The sequence below is a fragment of the Diabrotica undecimpunctata genome, chromosome 1 (genome assembly GCF_040954645.1).
Source record: "Diabrotica undecimpunctata isolate CICGRU chromosome 1, icDiaUnde3, whole genome shotgun sequence".
Classification (NCBI taxonomy): Eukaryota; Metazoa; Arthropoda; class Insecta; order Coleoptera; family Chrysomelidae; genus Diabrotica; species Diabrotica undecimpunctata.
In genome coordinates, this window is record NC_092803.1 from 121869093 (window position 1) to 121887934 (window position 18842).

The 18842-nt window shown below is 30.7% G+C and overlaps 1 protein-coding gene across 2 annotated transcripts in view; it reads right to left on the reverse strand.

The window, feature by feature from the left end:
• Window positions 1-18842, reverse strand: part of LOC140431298 (UDP-glucosyltransferase 2-like) — a 144992-nt gene that overhangs the window by 68227 nt on the left and 57923 nt on the right. The window lies entirely within an intron of this gene.

The window sequence follows — 18842 nt, forward strand, 5'->3', positions numbered from 1 at the left end:
GACCATAGACAAATCAGAGCAAAAATTATACTAGATCTAAAACTAAAAAGAATAAAACTAATCACAAAACCAACAGTAACTGGTACAAATATCAACAATCTAAAAGAACACTCATATCACTACCAAATGAAAATTGATGAAAGATTACATGACCAAATCGACAGCTCTCAATTAACGGAAATTATCTTTAATAGTGTTAAAGAAATCAGAGGCCCACACCAACAAAATAAACATACTAAAACTGTCTAATAAAACTAAAATAATGCTAAAACAAAGAAGGGAAATGAAAGTAAGTTGCAACATACAGAGAATATACACTACAAAAAACTTTGTAAAACAATCAGGAAAAGTATTAACAAAGACATAAGAAAATACAATGAACTACTAGTAGAAAATGCAATAGAAAACAGGAAAAACTATAAGAAAGCAAGATGAACATTAATCATTGGGAAGAAGTAAATCGTTGCTCTAACAAACGAAAACACTTAATGTAGCAATTAGTAACCAAAAAGATGTACCAGAAGTCCTTCCAGAAAAAGTATAATCGACAATTAGAAAAATGAAAAGCGGTAAAGCAGCTGAAATAGATGGCATAACAGTGGAACTGCTTAAATACTTTGGCAAAAAGCTGTAAAATCTTAGCAGACATATTTACGAACTGTCAAAGATCAAGATGCATCCCAGACCACTAAAAGAGTATATCAATAACTACAGACCTATAAGTCTACTACCAATCATATACAAGATATTCACAAAGATCATCAACAACAGATTAACAAATGCATTAGATGCTACATAGCCTAGAAAGCAAGCTGATTTCAAAAATAGATTTATTACCCTGGATCATATCTAAACGATTAGAGAACTAATGAGTAGAGCTGAAGAATAAGAAATACCGCTAGCAATAAACTTCATAGTTTTCGAGAGGGCTTGCGATTCTATATACTCCAAGGCAGAAATAGAAGCTTTGACTAACCAAGGCATTAACAAACTGTGTATAGAAACTTTAGCAAGTATATACAGACAAGCAAAAGCTAAGGTAAAAATTTATGAAAATACAGAATTTCCCACTAGAAGAGGCGTCTGACAAGAAGACGTAATATCAGCAAAGCTCTTCACTGCAAATTTTGAAATAATAACCAGCAGAATGAACTGGCAGAACAAAGGAAACAATGAAACTGACTTGGGCATCCTTTGGTAAAAATTTAATTATATTGAAATCAAAAGCATTTAATCAGTGTATACTACCAATCTTGAAATATGGCTGCGAAACATGAATACTAAAGAAAAAGCGAAACTTAAAGTCACTTAAAGTACTATTGAGCGATGCATGCTAAGTATAACAAAAAGAGATTGAAAAAAAAAATAAAATGGATCAGACAGAAAACCGAGGTGATTGAGTAATCCACAGAATTAAAACTTGAAAATAGCAGTCGGCGGGACATCTAGCGAGAAGAACTGACTAAGAGAAGAGAAGGCATCCTGTGTTAGATCCTCAAGAACTCATCGGCAATAAACAAAAGAACCGACATCGACAATTTGAGCCAGGTTTACCACACTCTCATCTTACGAAATAAATAATACCAATTATTCTTCAGTTAAAATGTGGCCTATTTTCCATTCAAAATAATAAGACAATCATCCCATACTTCCAAGTTTCATTAAAACATAAATTAAAAATAATATATAAAATATTTCCGCCATACAAATCCACCCGTCCAACTAATCATGTAATGACCCCTGTAGAAGTTCATAATTGTCTCAAACCTTGGAATTTGGTGACATATGGCCCTTAAAAAATTTTCGGTATCGCGTCACGTTGTTTGCATAGATTGCAATAAATTAGTGCTTTGTTTGTCTTCAGTGGAGAACCATCTCTAAATGAAGCCAAATGTCCGTTTAAACATTTTTAAATCTTCGTATCTACGAATATGGACAGTATTTTCTGCAGACTTTGTGTGTTTTTTGTTTTTTTTTTGTTAAGTTAATTTTAAGTAATGAGTAAAGTTTACAGTACATATATAATAACATCGATAATATACTACATATTGAGTTGTAAGTTATGAACTATTAACATCTGTATTTCTTATAAACTCTATGTCATCTATTATATTTTAGAGAACTGATGAAGCTTTGGAAATATAAAGCGAAACGTCTTCGATAAACTTATGAAGTAGTTGACTTCTTTTTTTATTTGCCAACCTGAATAACAGATTAAACCTCTGAATTCACTAGTTGAATACTTTAGAAATATATATATATATATATATATATATATATATATATTTATATATATATATATATATATATATATATATATTTATATATATATATATATAGTTATATATATATAAGGAAATATTTTAATTAACATATGACACAAACCCTTGCCAAATGCTTTAAGTACCATAACTAAAGAGTGCATATATAGGTATAGTATAGAGGGTCAAAAGGCAGATTTAGGTAATCGATATTCAGCGTTCGAAAGATGATGTGTTTTGTGAATAATCTTTAAGATGAATCTTAGACATAAGAGTTTTTTAAGAAGAAATTATTTCAAATTCGTTTTCATTTTAGGAACAAGTAATTATATATATATATATATATATATATATATATATATATATATATATATATATATATATACGTATATATATATATATATACGTATATATATATATATATACGTATATATGGCAGCTTTGAAATCAACAGTGGACTCAAACAGGGTGATGCGCTATCTCCACTACTTTTTAACCTTGTATTAGAGAAAGCCATGAGGTCGGTCGAAATAAAAACAGAATTGCTATCGGTTCAAGGTCCCAAGCTATTACTCGCATATGCAGATGACATAGATCTCGTTGGAGACTCCATCCTATCTACCAAAGACATCTTCAACACGGTGGAAGGAGCAACAAGTGAAGTAGGGCTTAAGATTAATAAGGAGAAGACAAAATAAATGTGTATAAATAGAACGACACGAAGAGAGAGAATAGGACAAAATGTGAGGGTCAACACCTTCAATTTCGAAAGAGTACAACGTTTTATGTATCTGGGGGCCGTGATTACAGAAGACAACGATGTTACTGAAGAAATAAAAGACAGAATCCAATCTGCAAACCGCTGTATATTCGCACGGGATAAGCTCATAAAATCAAAAAAATCTTACAAGAAGATCAAAGATAAAAATCTATAAATCCATCGTCAGACCTGTAATAACATACGGATGCGAAACGTGGACCATGACCAAAGCAAACGAAGAAAAGCTCAGACGCTTTGAACCAAAATAATTTTCGGACCTCACCATGACATCACCACAAACCAGTATAAGATCAGAACCAATATCGAATTAAAATCACTCTACAATGACGCCGATATTGTCCAAGAAATTAAATCACAGCGACTAAGATGGGCAGGCCACGTGCACAGATTATATAACGAGAGACTTGTAAAACTGGTAGGGGAGGAGATTTCCACAGGCAAAAGACCACTCGGACATCTCAGAATGCGATGGAGAGATAACATCCAAGCAGACCTCCGGAAAATGAACATTCCATTTGACCCTAGGTTGATGGAAGACCGAACAAATTGGAAAAAAGTTGTACTACAGTCAGCCAAGACCCACCCAGGGTTGTAGCGCTACGTGATGATAATAATGATGTATATATATATATATATATATATATATATATATATATATATATATATATATATATATATATATATATATATATATATATATATATAATATATATATATATATATATAAATATATATATATATATATATATAAATATATATATATATATATATATATATATAAATATATATATATATATATATATATATATATATATATATATATATATTAATGATAAAGTTACTAATGTCCGTTCTCTTATTAAGAGCGTTAGGGTGTTTAAGTATTGAACACATTTCTCGTTAAAAGACAGTTTTTGGAAATGTGTTTAATACTTAAACACCCTAACGCTCTTGATAAGAGAACGGACATTAGTAACTTGAGCCAAATTTATCATGCATTAGTATTGCAGAATTAGGCTAAATATGTTGTTTACTTTAAAATTGTCCCTCAAGGTGTATGTTCTATCATATTTTTATATTAAATAATTTCAAATAAAAATAAAATAAAATATTTTCTTACTTTATTTAACTTAGATTCATTCAACTTACATTTTATTGATTATTTTGTCAATGTTACATTTACATATGTGAAATAATTGTTTCTGATCAAATAGTTTAATAAAATTTTATAATTAAAATTGATTCATAGAATCTTTATTAGTCTCAGTTCCAAATGTTATGAACCTTGGACTGCTGGAAGTTGAATCAATCTTCACCTGTTGGCTGGCTTAGCAACAACGTATACTATTTAAATACGCCTTGCTGTTTTGTCATATTTTGACCTCAAGGCCACTGTTCTTTCTCGTTGGTTGGCGTGGTTTCTACTTGTTGCTCTCATTTCACCGGCAGTAACTAAGAAGCGAGTGGTAACTTCATTATATTTTTAAATTTCACTATAATTCAATCTAATCAATTTAATAATGTTACCTAAAGTTAAAATTAAATTTAACTAATAATATACTGTTGAAAGTGCATCTTATGATCTTTTTAGTTCTCTGCAAATTAATGTTTTTTTACTTAAGTTTTTTACATATTTTTTATATACATGTACAATTACCACATAGTCTTTTGCTGTGCTAAGTTTGAGTTAATTTGTAAACTGTATTTAGTTCCAATAATTGTTTATAAAACATAATCTTACAATGTCCATTATCGTAAGCTTCTTTACATATTTAATATCATTGACTGCTACATATCTTTTTAAGGTATAATAACTTTCATTTATAATAACTTATAGTTATAAATTTCATTTATAATAACTTTTCTATAAATGTTTGGTTTTTCGTATTGTTCTTTTTAGATGAACTGATGATTCTTTTGTGATTAGAAAGCGAAACGTCTTCAATAAATATATGAAGTAGCCACCTTCTTTGTCTTTTTTTTTCTCTACTTTGACCGAAAAACCCACCACTCTTCGAGTGTTCCTTAATTTATATATATATATATATATATATATATATATATATATATATATATATATATATATATATATATATATATATACACTTCTCAACAATTGAAGTGGATATTATGAAAATGTGCATTTTATTTTCTTTTTATAAGGTCTAATGGAAAAATGGAATGATATAAATAAAGATTTATTTTTACTTCGTATTTTCATACAGATGAACCGAAAGAAAGAAATTCTCTAAGAAGAAAAAATAGAAAATAAACAAAAATTGTAAAATTAACAACCTAAAATTTCTATTCCTGCTCAATGTCTAATATCCCGAAAAAAAAATTAATATTGTGTGGATCCACCTCTGTGTCGCCTTAGTGCTCTAACTCTATTTGGAAGACCTCTTATTAAATTATTGATGAACTGCTGCGGTACACGTTCCCAAATCGCGCGTAATGTATTGGTCAACTGATCTAAGGTTTGGGGCGGTTGAAGGAGCATGTTTTGTTTCCTAGACATTTCGGCCCAAACATGTTCAATGCAATTCATATCACGTGAACACGGTGGCCACTTCATTCTTGTAAAGCCATGAGCTTCTATACACTCGTTGACAATTCTCGCACGGTGAGGGCGAGCATTATCATCAATCAGACCAAATTGTTCGCCTATTGCACCAAAAAATGGAACAACTATTGGTACTATGACTCTGTCTCGATATCGTGTAGTAGTCATTGTCTCATTAATTAAGACGACTAAGTTCGTGCGACCTTCAAAACATATGCCTCCCCACACGCAAACGGATCCACCTCCAAAAAGAGTGGTTGGGACTCTTAGATTTTCATTGTTACGCTGTCCTTTTTCCCTCCACACCAATGTTTGGCCATCATTCGTATACAAACAAAATCTGGACTCGTCAGTAAAGAGACAATTCCTCCAATTTTCGAAATTCCACTGATAGCGTTTCATCGCCCAGCGATATCTGCATGCACGCTGCTCCCTAGTTAGTCGTGGATGGGTAGCGCGCCGTCTAGCCCTTAAATTGGATGCATGTAACCGTCTTCTGACAGTTTGACTGAAAATCGCTAGTCCAGTAGCATGCCTGAAGATACTGTTAATTCTGGAAGCCGTGAATGTTGGGTTTCTTCTTGCCGTCAGAACTACAAAACGGTCTTGCCGACGAGTTGTAGATTGTTCTCTTCCTCCTCCATGCCTGTATGTTGCAGATACAGTTGCTACATACCGATTCCATGCACGACTTATCACACTTTGCGACACATTTAGCCTCATAGCAAACTCTTGTTGAGTTATGCCTTGTTGGATCCAACGAACTAATTGCTCGAGCTGCACTAGTTCTAAACGTCTTTGCGGCATAATATTTTTGTGATAAATAGATTTCTTGACTTATTGACAACTGGTAAAGCCAATACAAGCACTTTTTTACGAATGATATATTCATGTTTGGAACAACATGTCTCTCTTTGTACGAGATGAAAGCCGATAAGAATAGGGAGAAAAAAACCACATGCAAAAAATATTGGCAATAAAGATAGCATATAGAGTATAGTACAGGCAATTATTTTAAAAATAGTTTTATATGTTAATTTTAGGAATTTTAAAATTATCCACTTCAATTGTTGAGTAGTGTATATATACAGGGTGGTCCTTAAGTAATTGTACAAAAAGAAACGGTAGATTCTACACTTTAAAATATTACGATTTAAGCCAACTTGCTTTAATAAAATATTGATATTAAGAAAGATACAGGGTGTTAAAGTGCAAAATAAAAGTTTTATTTTTCGCTATAACTTTCTTGTTTGTAAACATTTAGGTATAAAAATTTACAACTGGGTACTTTTAAATATGAGAAATTTTAATTTGATGCACACTTTGATGTAACTGATAGAGGGCGCCACTTCTGCTACATATGTGGTATAAATTTGCCCTTAACTTTTTTGCTCTTTAAGTTACCTATATTTGGGATAAAAAATATTAAAGATACATTATTTTAACAAAAAAAAGGTATACTAGTTAATAACTTCAAATCTCAACAGTTTTCGAGATAATCGGATTTTAAAAATCAGCTGCATAATTCTGATCTAAGGCAATTACTCCAGGCAACGAAGAAAAAATAGACAAAAACATTAATACTTCTGAATTTTATTACAAAATACCTTTAACTAAAGTTATTAGTTAACGAAATATTAAATAAAATAAATATATCAGCAGGATAATTAATAATAGGATTTGACAAAATAACAGAATAATAGGATTTTACATCAATCATTTTACTTTTTATGTTAAATTAAAGTCATAATCAAAACATTTTGTTTACAAACCAAATTAAGAAATAGTTAAACTAAATAACATAACTTTTTGTCAAAGTAAGTGTTTGATATGTCCACCATTTTCTTTAATTCATTTGTCAATATATTCTATAAAAGATTGTTTCATCTTAAATAGTATCATTGGTTCTAAAGAAACTGCTGCAGTATTTATTTCTTCCCATAGTTGGTTGCGAATGTTTATGAGATTCTTATAGACACGTTGTTTTAATGCGCCCCATACACCAAAATCAAGCGGATTAAATTCGGGGCTACGTGGTGGCTATAATGTATAATGGATGAATATATCCATGACATTACTTATTTATATGATTACGTTACAGCTTACGAGTAACTATAAATACATCTCGAACAAATGGAATATTATTGTTTACTAACGAACTAATATCATGCTGAACTAAATTGCCTGTGTGTTTACTATATTTATAACAATATCGGTTATTAGGACAACGATGATGTTTTTGTAAAATTGCTGAGTCTTTCAGGTTAGATTTGTAGCAAAAGTATTATGAAACAGGACACATATGTGTTATTCAATACCTGTGCTCTAGTTTCTATTTGTCCTAAAAAAATGGGTAAACAATTTACGTAATGTACAATAAGTATTCTTATTCAATATCTCACCACATTGCCAAGAAATATGACTACCACGACCAATCCAACGTTCAGAAAAGTTGTATTTAAGTTTGTTCTAACTGCCTTCTCTCTAGAATGTGGTTGTGTACCATCTTGCATAAACCACATGTTTTGGGTTTTTAGCATTTTACAATAGAGAAAATAGCCATTATAGAAACTTAAGAAGTGATAGCAAAGGGAAATTGTAAACATGATAACGGCCAACGTTTGAATACGGATACGGCACCTAAAGAAGAAGATGAAATTTTTTTTCTTCAATAAGACATTTAGCACATACAACAAAGCATGTTGTGATGTTACATTATCATCTTTAAGTTGTTTTAATAAGAATAAACTATGAATTATGCTTATCTGCAAGTATTCAGTGCTTTACCGCACAAATATCAAACTAAGAATTATTGTGCAGCTGACTCATAAAATACGTTTATCTCGAAAACGGTTGAATTTTCAGGTTACTAACAAGTATACCTTTTCTTTGTAAAAATAACGTGTCTTTAATATTTTTTAACAAAAATAGAGCTAGCTTAAAGAGCAAAAAAGTTAAACGCAAATTTATGCCACATATGTAGCATATGTGGCGCCCTCTATTAGAGTCATTAAAGTAAGTATAAAATTATAATTTATCCTACTCAAAAGCATCCAACTGTAAATTTTTGTCCAAAAATATGTACAAACGTAAAAGTTATTGCGAAAAATAAAATTTTTAATTTCCACTTTAACACCCTGTATCTTTCTTAATATCAACATTTTATTAAAGCAAGTTGGCTTAAATCGTAATATTTTAAAGTGCAGAATCTACGGTTTCTGTTTGTACAATTACTTAAGGACTACCCTGTATACAGGGTGGTCCTTAAGTAATTGTACAAACGAAAACCGTAAATTCTACACTTTAAAATATTATGATTTAAGCCAACTTGCTTTAATAAAATGTTGATATTAAGAAAGATACAGGGTGTTAAAGTGGAAATTTAAAATTCTATTTTTTGCTATAACTTTTACGTTTGTAAATATTTTTGGACAAAAATTTATAATTGAATGCTTTAAGGCAGGATAAATTATAACTTTATACAAACTTTAATGTAGCTGATAGAGGGCGCCACATATGCCACATGTGTGACATAGATTTGCGCTTAACTTTTTTGCTCTTTAAGTTAGCTCTATTTGTGTTAAAAAATATTAAAGATACTTTATTTTTACAATGAAAAGGTATACTTGTTAGTAACCTCAAAATTTAACCGTTTTCGAGATATTCGCATTTTATAAGTCAGCTGCATAATAATTCTTAGTTGTAATATTTGTGCGGTAAAGCACTGAATACCTGTAGATAAACATAATTCACAGTTTATTCTTATTACAACAACTCAAAGATGATAATATAAAATTACAAAATTTTTGTTATGGCTGCTAAATGTCTTATTAAAGAAAATATTCTTCATCTTCGTCTTTAGATGCCCTGTCCGTATTCAGACGTTGGCCGTCATCGTGTTTACAATTTCCCTTTTCTATCGCTTCTTAAGTTTCCATACCTACTGGCGTTGTATTACTTTTTCCCTATTGTAAAATGCTGAAAACCCAAAATATGTGGTTTATGCAAGATGGTACACCACCATATTCTAAAGAGAAGGCAGTAATAACATACTTAAATATAACTGTTCTGAACGTTGGATTGATCGTGGCAGTCATATTTCTTGGCAATGTGGTGAGATATTGATATAATTATTTAATTTATAAAAAATCCCAAAAGAATACTTATTATTCACTAGGTAAATTGTTTACCCATTTTTATTAGGACAATTAAAAACTAAAGCTCAGGTATTGAATAGCACGTGTATGTCTTATTTCATAATACTTTTTCTACCAATATAACCTTAAAGACTCAGCATTTTTACAAAAACATCATCGTTGGCCTAATAACCGATATTTTTATAAATATAGTAAACACACAGGTAATTTAGTTTAGCATAATATTAGTTCGTTAGTTAATCATAATAGACCATTTGTTCTAGATGTAATTATAGTTACTCGTAAGCTGTAACGTGATCATATAAATAAGTAATGTCATCGATAGGTCATTTCGTGTTTATATTAGATAACCAATGAATCAAATACGCCATAATTTAATACATTATTTAACCTCTGCGACAAATAAGATTTAGTTCCATAATATACCACAAGGTTTGGAAATGTATCCAAAAGAATATATTCATCTATTATACAGTATAGCCACCACGTAGCCCAGAATTTAATCCGCTTGATTTTGGTGTATGGGGCGTATTAAAACAACGTGTCTGTAAGAATCCCATAAACATTCGCCACCAACTATGAGAAGAAATAAATACTGCAGCAAATGGTGGACATATCGAACACTTACTTTGACAAAAAGTTATGTTATTTAGTTTAACTATTTCCTAATTTGCTTTGTAAACAAAATGTTTTGATTATAACTTTAATTTAACATAAAACGTAAAATGTTTGATGTACAATCCTATTATTCTGTTTTTGTCAAATCCTATTATTAATTATCCTGTTGATCTATTTATTTTATTTAATATTTCGTTAACTATTAACTTTAGTTAAAGGTATTTTATACTAAAATTTAGATTTATTAATGTTTTTGTCTATTTCTCCTTCGTTGCCTGGAGTAATTGCCTTAAACCAGAATTATGCAACTGATTTGTAAATTGCGATTATCACGAAAACTGTTAAGTTTTGAAGTTATTAAGAAGTATACCTTTTTTTTGTTAAAATAATGTATCTTTAATATTTTTTGTCACAAATACAGGTAACTTAAAGAGCAAAAAAGTTAAGTGGAAATTTATGCCACACATGTGGCATATGTGGCGCCCTCTATCAGCTACATCAAAGTGTGCATCAAATTATAATTTCTCATATTTAAAAGTATCCAGTTGTAAATTTTTATGCATAAATCTTTACAAACATGAAAGTTATAGCGAAAAATAGAATTTTAAATTTGCTCAACACCCTGTATCTCTCTTAATATCAACATTTGATTAAAGCAATTTGGCTTAAATCGTAATATTTTAAAGTGAAGAATTTACGGTTTTCGTTTGTACAATTACTTAAGGACCACCCTGTATATATATATATATATATATATATATATATATATATATATATATATATATATATATATATATATATATATATATATATATATAATATGTATGCCATCTAGTCTGTTGTAAATTTTATGTAAGACTAGAGCTGTTCCTACACCTAAGAGAACTAGTCGAAGATGTTACATATTCCTTACAATATCCTATAAAAATATAATATTGAAGAAAGAAAGAAAGAAATTGGAAGAAGAATAAAAAATGCTCTGAAGTAAATTGGATTGTATAAATATGTTTTATTTCTGTTATAACAGTAACATATTAAATTTTCTTTTCATGTAAATTTTATATTATTGAAATATCCATATGAACTCCAATAATTAAAATTTTTTAATGAGACCAACAGAATATTTAACCGTTTTAGAGTTGTTTTTTAACAAAATCATATTAATTTTTTAACATTTATCATACAATTATTATATTATTTATATACACCTACAACATAATTACAATTTATAAACAAGTTAAATTAACATTAGCGGGTGTCCTTATCCAAAAAAATTGATAACTATATTATTTATGACAAAATATCAATTTTATTTTTAAAATAATCTGTAATAACTTCAAGTTAAAAATGATTGACAAATTAATCAGCAAAATAAAAAATATTTGAAACTAAATATATTATAGCTGCAATGAAAGTCATTTGTGAACACATACAAAGTAGATATTTTAGCACTACAGCAAATGCGGTGGGCGGTGGGTGGGAACTGGCACTCTTAACAAAAGAACAATTTCATATAGTATAGCTGCAATGAAAGTCCACACAAAGATGGGATGGAATTTATTGTAACCTAAAGAACACAAGGCCTTATTATTGGTGTAGGCTGTAAAGCTTACAGTCAAAGAATGTGGTATTTGCGCTTAAAAGAAAAATTCTTCAAATACAGTTTTATTAATGCACATGCCCCAACTGATCACAAACCAGACAAAATAATAGAACAGTTTTTCGAAGACCTAAAGTAAGACTAAAAAGTTGTCCCATAAATGACACTAATATTGTGTTAGGTGACATGAATGCAAGAATAGGACGAGGGCGAGTTTTCATGCCCACTATAGAAAGGCATAGCCTACACAACATCAGTAGTGATGGATTACGACTGATAAACTTAGCAGCAACTAGCCCTATTTTGAGCACAAAAATATGCACAAGGTAACCTGGACATCTGATTTAAGAACGATTCAGATTGATCACATCTTAATAGATTCAAGGCATAGAACAGACGTAATAAACTGCAGAAGTTATAGAGACGCAAACATAGAATCAGATAATTGCCTAGAGATCTTAACATTGAGGACTAGAATTTCAAACATTACTAAAGAAAATAAAATGGATAGAAAAAAAAAGAATGTGCAAAATTGAGAGATACGACAATTACAGAACGGTACTCGGAAACATCATTAACAGGTAAGGTATCAAAATTTAAATGAAGACAGAGATACACTCCTACTGGACCAGAATAAAGAAAAATATTGAATGAGCAGCAAAAGATTAAATAGGAATACAAAATTGTACCGTAAAAATCATTGGTTTGATGATGAATGCAAGACTGTAACAAAAGAAAAAAATGAAGCCTAAACAAAGATGTTTACCCAATGAACTAAAATAACTGCTAAGATTTACCAGACAAAGAGAGGAGGAGAAAAGAGTATATACAAAAGAAGAAAAAAAACCACTAAAATAAGAAACTTTAATATCAACAGAGAGAAGAAATTCAGAGCATTATATAAAAAAGTTAACATCAACACAAAAAAAATCAAGGCAACCACAAGCCACTGCAGAAGTCAGAACAAGGAAAAATGTATTGAATAGATGAGTGGAATACTTTTACCAGGCTCTTGTTATAAAGGAAGAAGAAAAAAACCTGGAAGACGAAAGAGATGAGGTAAGCAGAACAGACGAGATTGAAGAGGAACCACCAACGATTCTTGAAGTTAAAAATGCAGTTGAAAAACTATCCAGAAACAAATCACCCATAACAGTGATTAGAATATTGGAATACTTTGAGCGATACACAAAAAAAAGATGTCTTTGAATGCTCTACATGCAGCATACAAAATATTTTTCACAGTACTATGCCACCGTATGGTACCATATGTAGAACGAATAGTTATAAAATACCAGGCAGGTTTCAGTGGTGGTACTTCGACAATTCATCAAATTGCAACTCTAAGACAAATTTTAGAAAAAACACTGGAATATGGCTATATAGAAATTACAAAGCAGCCTACGACACTGTATAATGAAGAGAAATATTTAAACCAATAAAAGTGCTAGTAATAACAAATCAGTTGGTAAGTTTAACAAAACTAACTCCTAAAAAAGTTGAATATAGATTACGAATCCAGGGGGAACTGTCTGAGCCTTTTAAAACAAATAACTGGCTATCCGAGGGAGGCCCTCTCTCATGCATACTATTTAATCTGGCTCTGAAAAAAGTAACACATATGTCACAAATCAAAACCACCGGTTTAGTATATAATAAATCAGTGCAAATCCTTGCCTATGCTGATAATATCAATATTGTTGGGAGAACGGAAAATACTGTACGAGAAGCATATGTAGCACTTAAAAAATCAGCTACAAAAATACGTTTAATAATGAACACCAACAAAACGAAGTATATGAAAATAAGCACTCAACCACAAATTCTACGCCTACTTGGTATAGAAAACGACGTCACCTAAGTAGTGAAGGAATTTACCTAGGAGCGCCCTTAAACACTAAAAATAATACTACCGTAGAGATAAACCGCAAAATTTTCACGCCAAACAAATGTTATTTTGGGCTCAATCTCCTTCTTAAATCCTTAATTATATCGAGAAATACAAAAGTAAAATTCTACAAAACACTAATACGCCCAGTCTATGGTTTAGAGACCTGGACTACAAGAAAAAGTAATGAACACATGTTAGATTATTTCCAAAGAAAAATACTAAAGTGAATACATGGAGCAGTGAATAACAATGGAGTATGGAGAAGACGATATAACTTCGAACTTTATAGAATATACCAGAAACCAGATATTGTAAAACATATAAATATAGGATGTCTGAGGTGGATGGGGTATGTAATACAGATAAAACAAAATTATTTAGCTCCTTGATAGATCCATTGGTCAGGGAAGAAGAGAAAGGCACAGAACAAGGTTCCTTGATAAATTTGCATTTCGCATATTTGTTAAGTCTGGTCATCACATTCCAAGGAAAGTACGTACCAGATAGTATACAACTTCACTATAGCAAGAGATTTAAAACCACCAGAGCGCCAGGTAGACCCAGTAAAAGATGGATAGATACCAGCAATCAAGATCACTAATATGACTACAGCCTTAAAATCGGCCAAGAACAGAGCTAACGTCTAATAACACGAAAAAGACTATGATTATTTGAGATATTAATGGTATTTTCCAGGAAATCCAGATTCATTATCAATGTGAAGGTTGGATGTACACCTCATGAAATATTTTCGGATTGTTATCCTACCAATAATGACAGTTCTGACATTTAACTTGACCATTTAGGTAAAAATATCACTTATCATAAAAACAAATATTAAAAACATAATTAGTATTGAAAATAATTCGTTCGGTGATGACCTCAAAAAATGCTAAACTTTCAATTCAATCGATTCAATCTCTTAAACTTTTCTCATATTTGCAGCAGCTTAATCACTATTATTATTTCGCAAGAAAATAGAAACAATCATAACTTTTTGTTTAGTTACGCCATTTTATAATAAATTATAAACTTTACAGATACAAATGAAACACTAAATTACTTTATTTTATTACTGCCACATTAGGATTTTAAAATAAATATTAAATTACTATTTTTATTGGCAATAAGCCACAATTTAAGTTTAAGGAACATGACATAGATGTTTAGAATATTTTCGTCGACTTTAAAGAAGCATATGACTTAATAAACGGAAATTGCACTAGTTAGACATGTGTAGTTTCGATCCGAGATTAAACTAAAATTTTGGGTCATTTCGCTTGAAATTTACGTACAGCAAATAGTGAAAATTGTAGTTAAGAAGGATTTTTATGAGAGTAAGTAAAAAAAATCGATCGTCGTTTATGAATATATTAGTAAATTAGTAATTTAGTGTTTTCAATCACCGTATGGATAAAGGTCAAAAACTCTGAGAAGTTGATACGGGCGGTGACTCTTTGTGATAAGAGCAATAAAAAATTGTCAACAAAAACAACACGTCTCTTATTCTTAGATATTTTATTTAATACAATTTGAAGGTACAAAATGCACAAATGCGGACCGTATAAAAAATAAGTGCAGTTAGATCGGAATATGACAATAGTGGTGGAGACAACTGGAAAAAAAAATAGAGGAGAAAGTCAAGATAAAGTTATTTTTGAAAATAACAAATTAACGTCACCGAGTAAGAATAGCCCCCAAAAGTAGGATACGCTTAAAATGATGCTTGAACTTTTGGCGAAGAATGACAATATGATGGTCAAAATGAGAAAGCTGAGTAAAGAACAAAGATAGACTATTAATTTATTCTAAAAATCGAAGAGTTTAAATACTGGCACCTTATACCCTAGCACCGGGACTGTTCTTCTTCTTTGAGTACCGTGCCTAAATTGTGCTTGGGTAGCTTTCGGGAATATTTGCCTATATTAGTCTTAATCTTGTTATCAATGACGGCTAGGATCTAGCATATTCTATCACGAAAATTTAATAGGAGGTTACCGCCTGTAAGCAACGAATATTCTAAATTATTACAACACTAATTGTGAAGTACTAAAACAGTAAATTAAGCAAATAACTATGTGTTTATTATAAATAAAGTATCGCAAAACCACCTGTTTTCAGTCTAAATATGATATTTCAAATTGTAACTAAAATCTAAATAAAAGTAAAAGGTTATTTTGATTGTTTTTGCTTTTCAAAAAAGTATTTTCTAGAAGAAAACACTTTTAGTATTTTAGTATCCAGTAAGGATGTAGAAGAGATCTTTGAAGATCCTCGTCAATTTAAAGTGTTTGTTTACTATTCCAAGAACCAGCCCTAGGAAAACCGCCTGCAGATAGTTCAACCGAGGAAATAAGAAATTAAAAGTTTTCAAGATTGAAGGAATGCACACCAGCATCATCTTTATCTTGCAAGCGAATTTTATTTAAAGCACTAATTTAAAATTTTGGAGATCAAAGAGATGAAAATTCGCATTTTTACTAAAAACTATGGAACTTTTAAGCAGTTTTAATAACTACATAGAACTACATATTGTAAATGCTGAGATAAAAAATTTCCATCAACAAGCTCTCACAATATTTCTAGCAGGCATACAAGAACCAATGGGTTCCGTTATTAAAGCAGTGAGATCAATAAGTTTAGCAACAGAAATTCAATATATTATATGCAAGAAAAAAACATAGAGCAGCAGAAAATCCAGTTCCTATTTCAGAAAAGCCACTTAACTTTTACAATAATTTACAATACAGGTCAATACTATAAATTTTTTCAACTTAACCTGAAAAAGAAGTATGCATATCTATTTAAAGCGGAAGAAGAAAATTTTTGCAGAAATTTGCAAAATTATTAGAAAAACATTTAAAATTATCCATACGACCTAATAAAATGTAATCTTTTATTGGAAGATGTTAACTCCGAAGAAAAATAAAAGAAACTTTTGAAGAACTATCATGAAGGACAAAATAACCATAGAGGAATAGCTGAAACTGAAAGCCAAATTAGAAACGATATTACTGGCCAATATGAAGAAAGATATAGAAGATATCATAAACTTCTGCGATATATGCCAAGAAAATAAATATGACATACTTCTTCACAAGCTAAAATAAAAGAACAAATGCTGTACGCTAAAATTGGGTAGAATAATTCCATACATTTAGCAACGAAGTTAAGACCTATTGACATATTAAATGGACATATCGACGTAAAACATCTATTTAATGTTGACATACAGAAAATAATACTAAATAAATATGTACAAAATCATAAAGATAACTAAAGAGTTATAGAAGGAAGTTAACCAGCATATATACAAGAAAATAAAATATAAAGTAATCTAAAACAGAAACAAATCGAGACAAGTCCCTATTACGTAAAAACCAAGCACAAAAATTTATACACGGAAGACACTCACCAGAAACAAATTACTTCCGAGATATTCCGCAAAATTTATTAAAGGAAATAACAAAGTAACTGTTAACATATCAAAAGCTACAGTTCATAAGAAGAATATAAAATATTAATTTAAGTCACAAACTAATTCTGAATCTTCCCTGCATGATTACTCTGACCATGGTAGAGGAAGTGGGGATCAAGGGTCTGAAGGACAATCCAGGAATAATTCCCTTCAACCTGGGACAAGTAAAGATTCACAAGAGCACACATAATTTTATACACTTCTTCAGACTACTGCCAATAAAGGAAGAACTAGATAGAAGTGAAACCCAGTACAACGCAGTTACTACAGCAATTTAAAGTGGAATCAGTAATTCGTACTTCAGCAGTTCACAAAACTTTGACCAAGCTCTAAGATGCCATTTAAAATCAGCTCAAGAAAAATTCTCAACAATTCACCCAAATAGTAGAACAAGAATACGGCTAATAAGTGAATTAGGAGGTATTATCAAAGCTACTTCCATCAATTTAGACATCTTTGTAGGAAAGGTACGGAGACGAATACTAGGCCCAATAAATGAGAATAGCAGGTGACAAATCAGATACAATTATAAAATATGTGATATATATGAAGAACCACCTTTATCTCAGTATGTTCGCCTAAAGCGTCTTCATTGGGCAGGCCATGTATTTAGAATGGAAGAAAACATACTTCCAAAAAAACTGACAAAAGTGCAAGAATGCAGAGAAAGAGACCTATTGGATGAGATGGGAGGATGATGTGGATGAAGATGCAAGAAATCTTTCAATTAAGTGCTTTAGTACCTATTGGGAGGATGAGATGGGAGGATGATGCGGATGAAGACGTAAGATATATTTCATTTAAGTACTTCAGCATCGAAGATTTGAGTGATGGCATTGGTGCTTGTGGTAAAGCACTACCTAAGAAAATGAATATACCTAAATTCCTCCTAATACAACTTGGATCAGATCTTACTCAAAAAAACGATGTATGTAAAAGTGCATTTACAAAAACAAACTGAACGAATACTCTACAGAAGGAATAAGGTAGTAGATAAAATTAATGCAAAAGAATACATAAATGATTTATGTCAATCTGGATGGTATTTAAAAAAAAGTGAATGTTGGTTTGTAGCAAGATTTAGTATATAAAAGTGGACGCTATTTAATAAATTCCAAGCGTTCTCTTAACTATATAACTAAAATGGGTAATAAATATGTTATTATTATAACCACGTAACCAATGTTTTAAAACTATTTATAATTCAAAAAGATTTATGACTCAGGCCAAGAGCAGACCAACGTAGTAGAGGAAAACCACCTATACGTTGGGATGACGATATTAGGCGTATCACCAAAAATTGGCAACAAAGGGCACACAATCGCAAAGAATGGACGAGTTTAAGTGAGGCATATGTCCAGCAGTGGACGTGATAAATGAAGGCTGGATGATGATGATGATGATGATGATGATTCAAACGGGAATTTAGAAGAAATTCTTGAATGTTGTTTCATGTTTAAATAAAATAGTAACCAAAACCAAACATCACCACG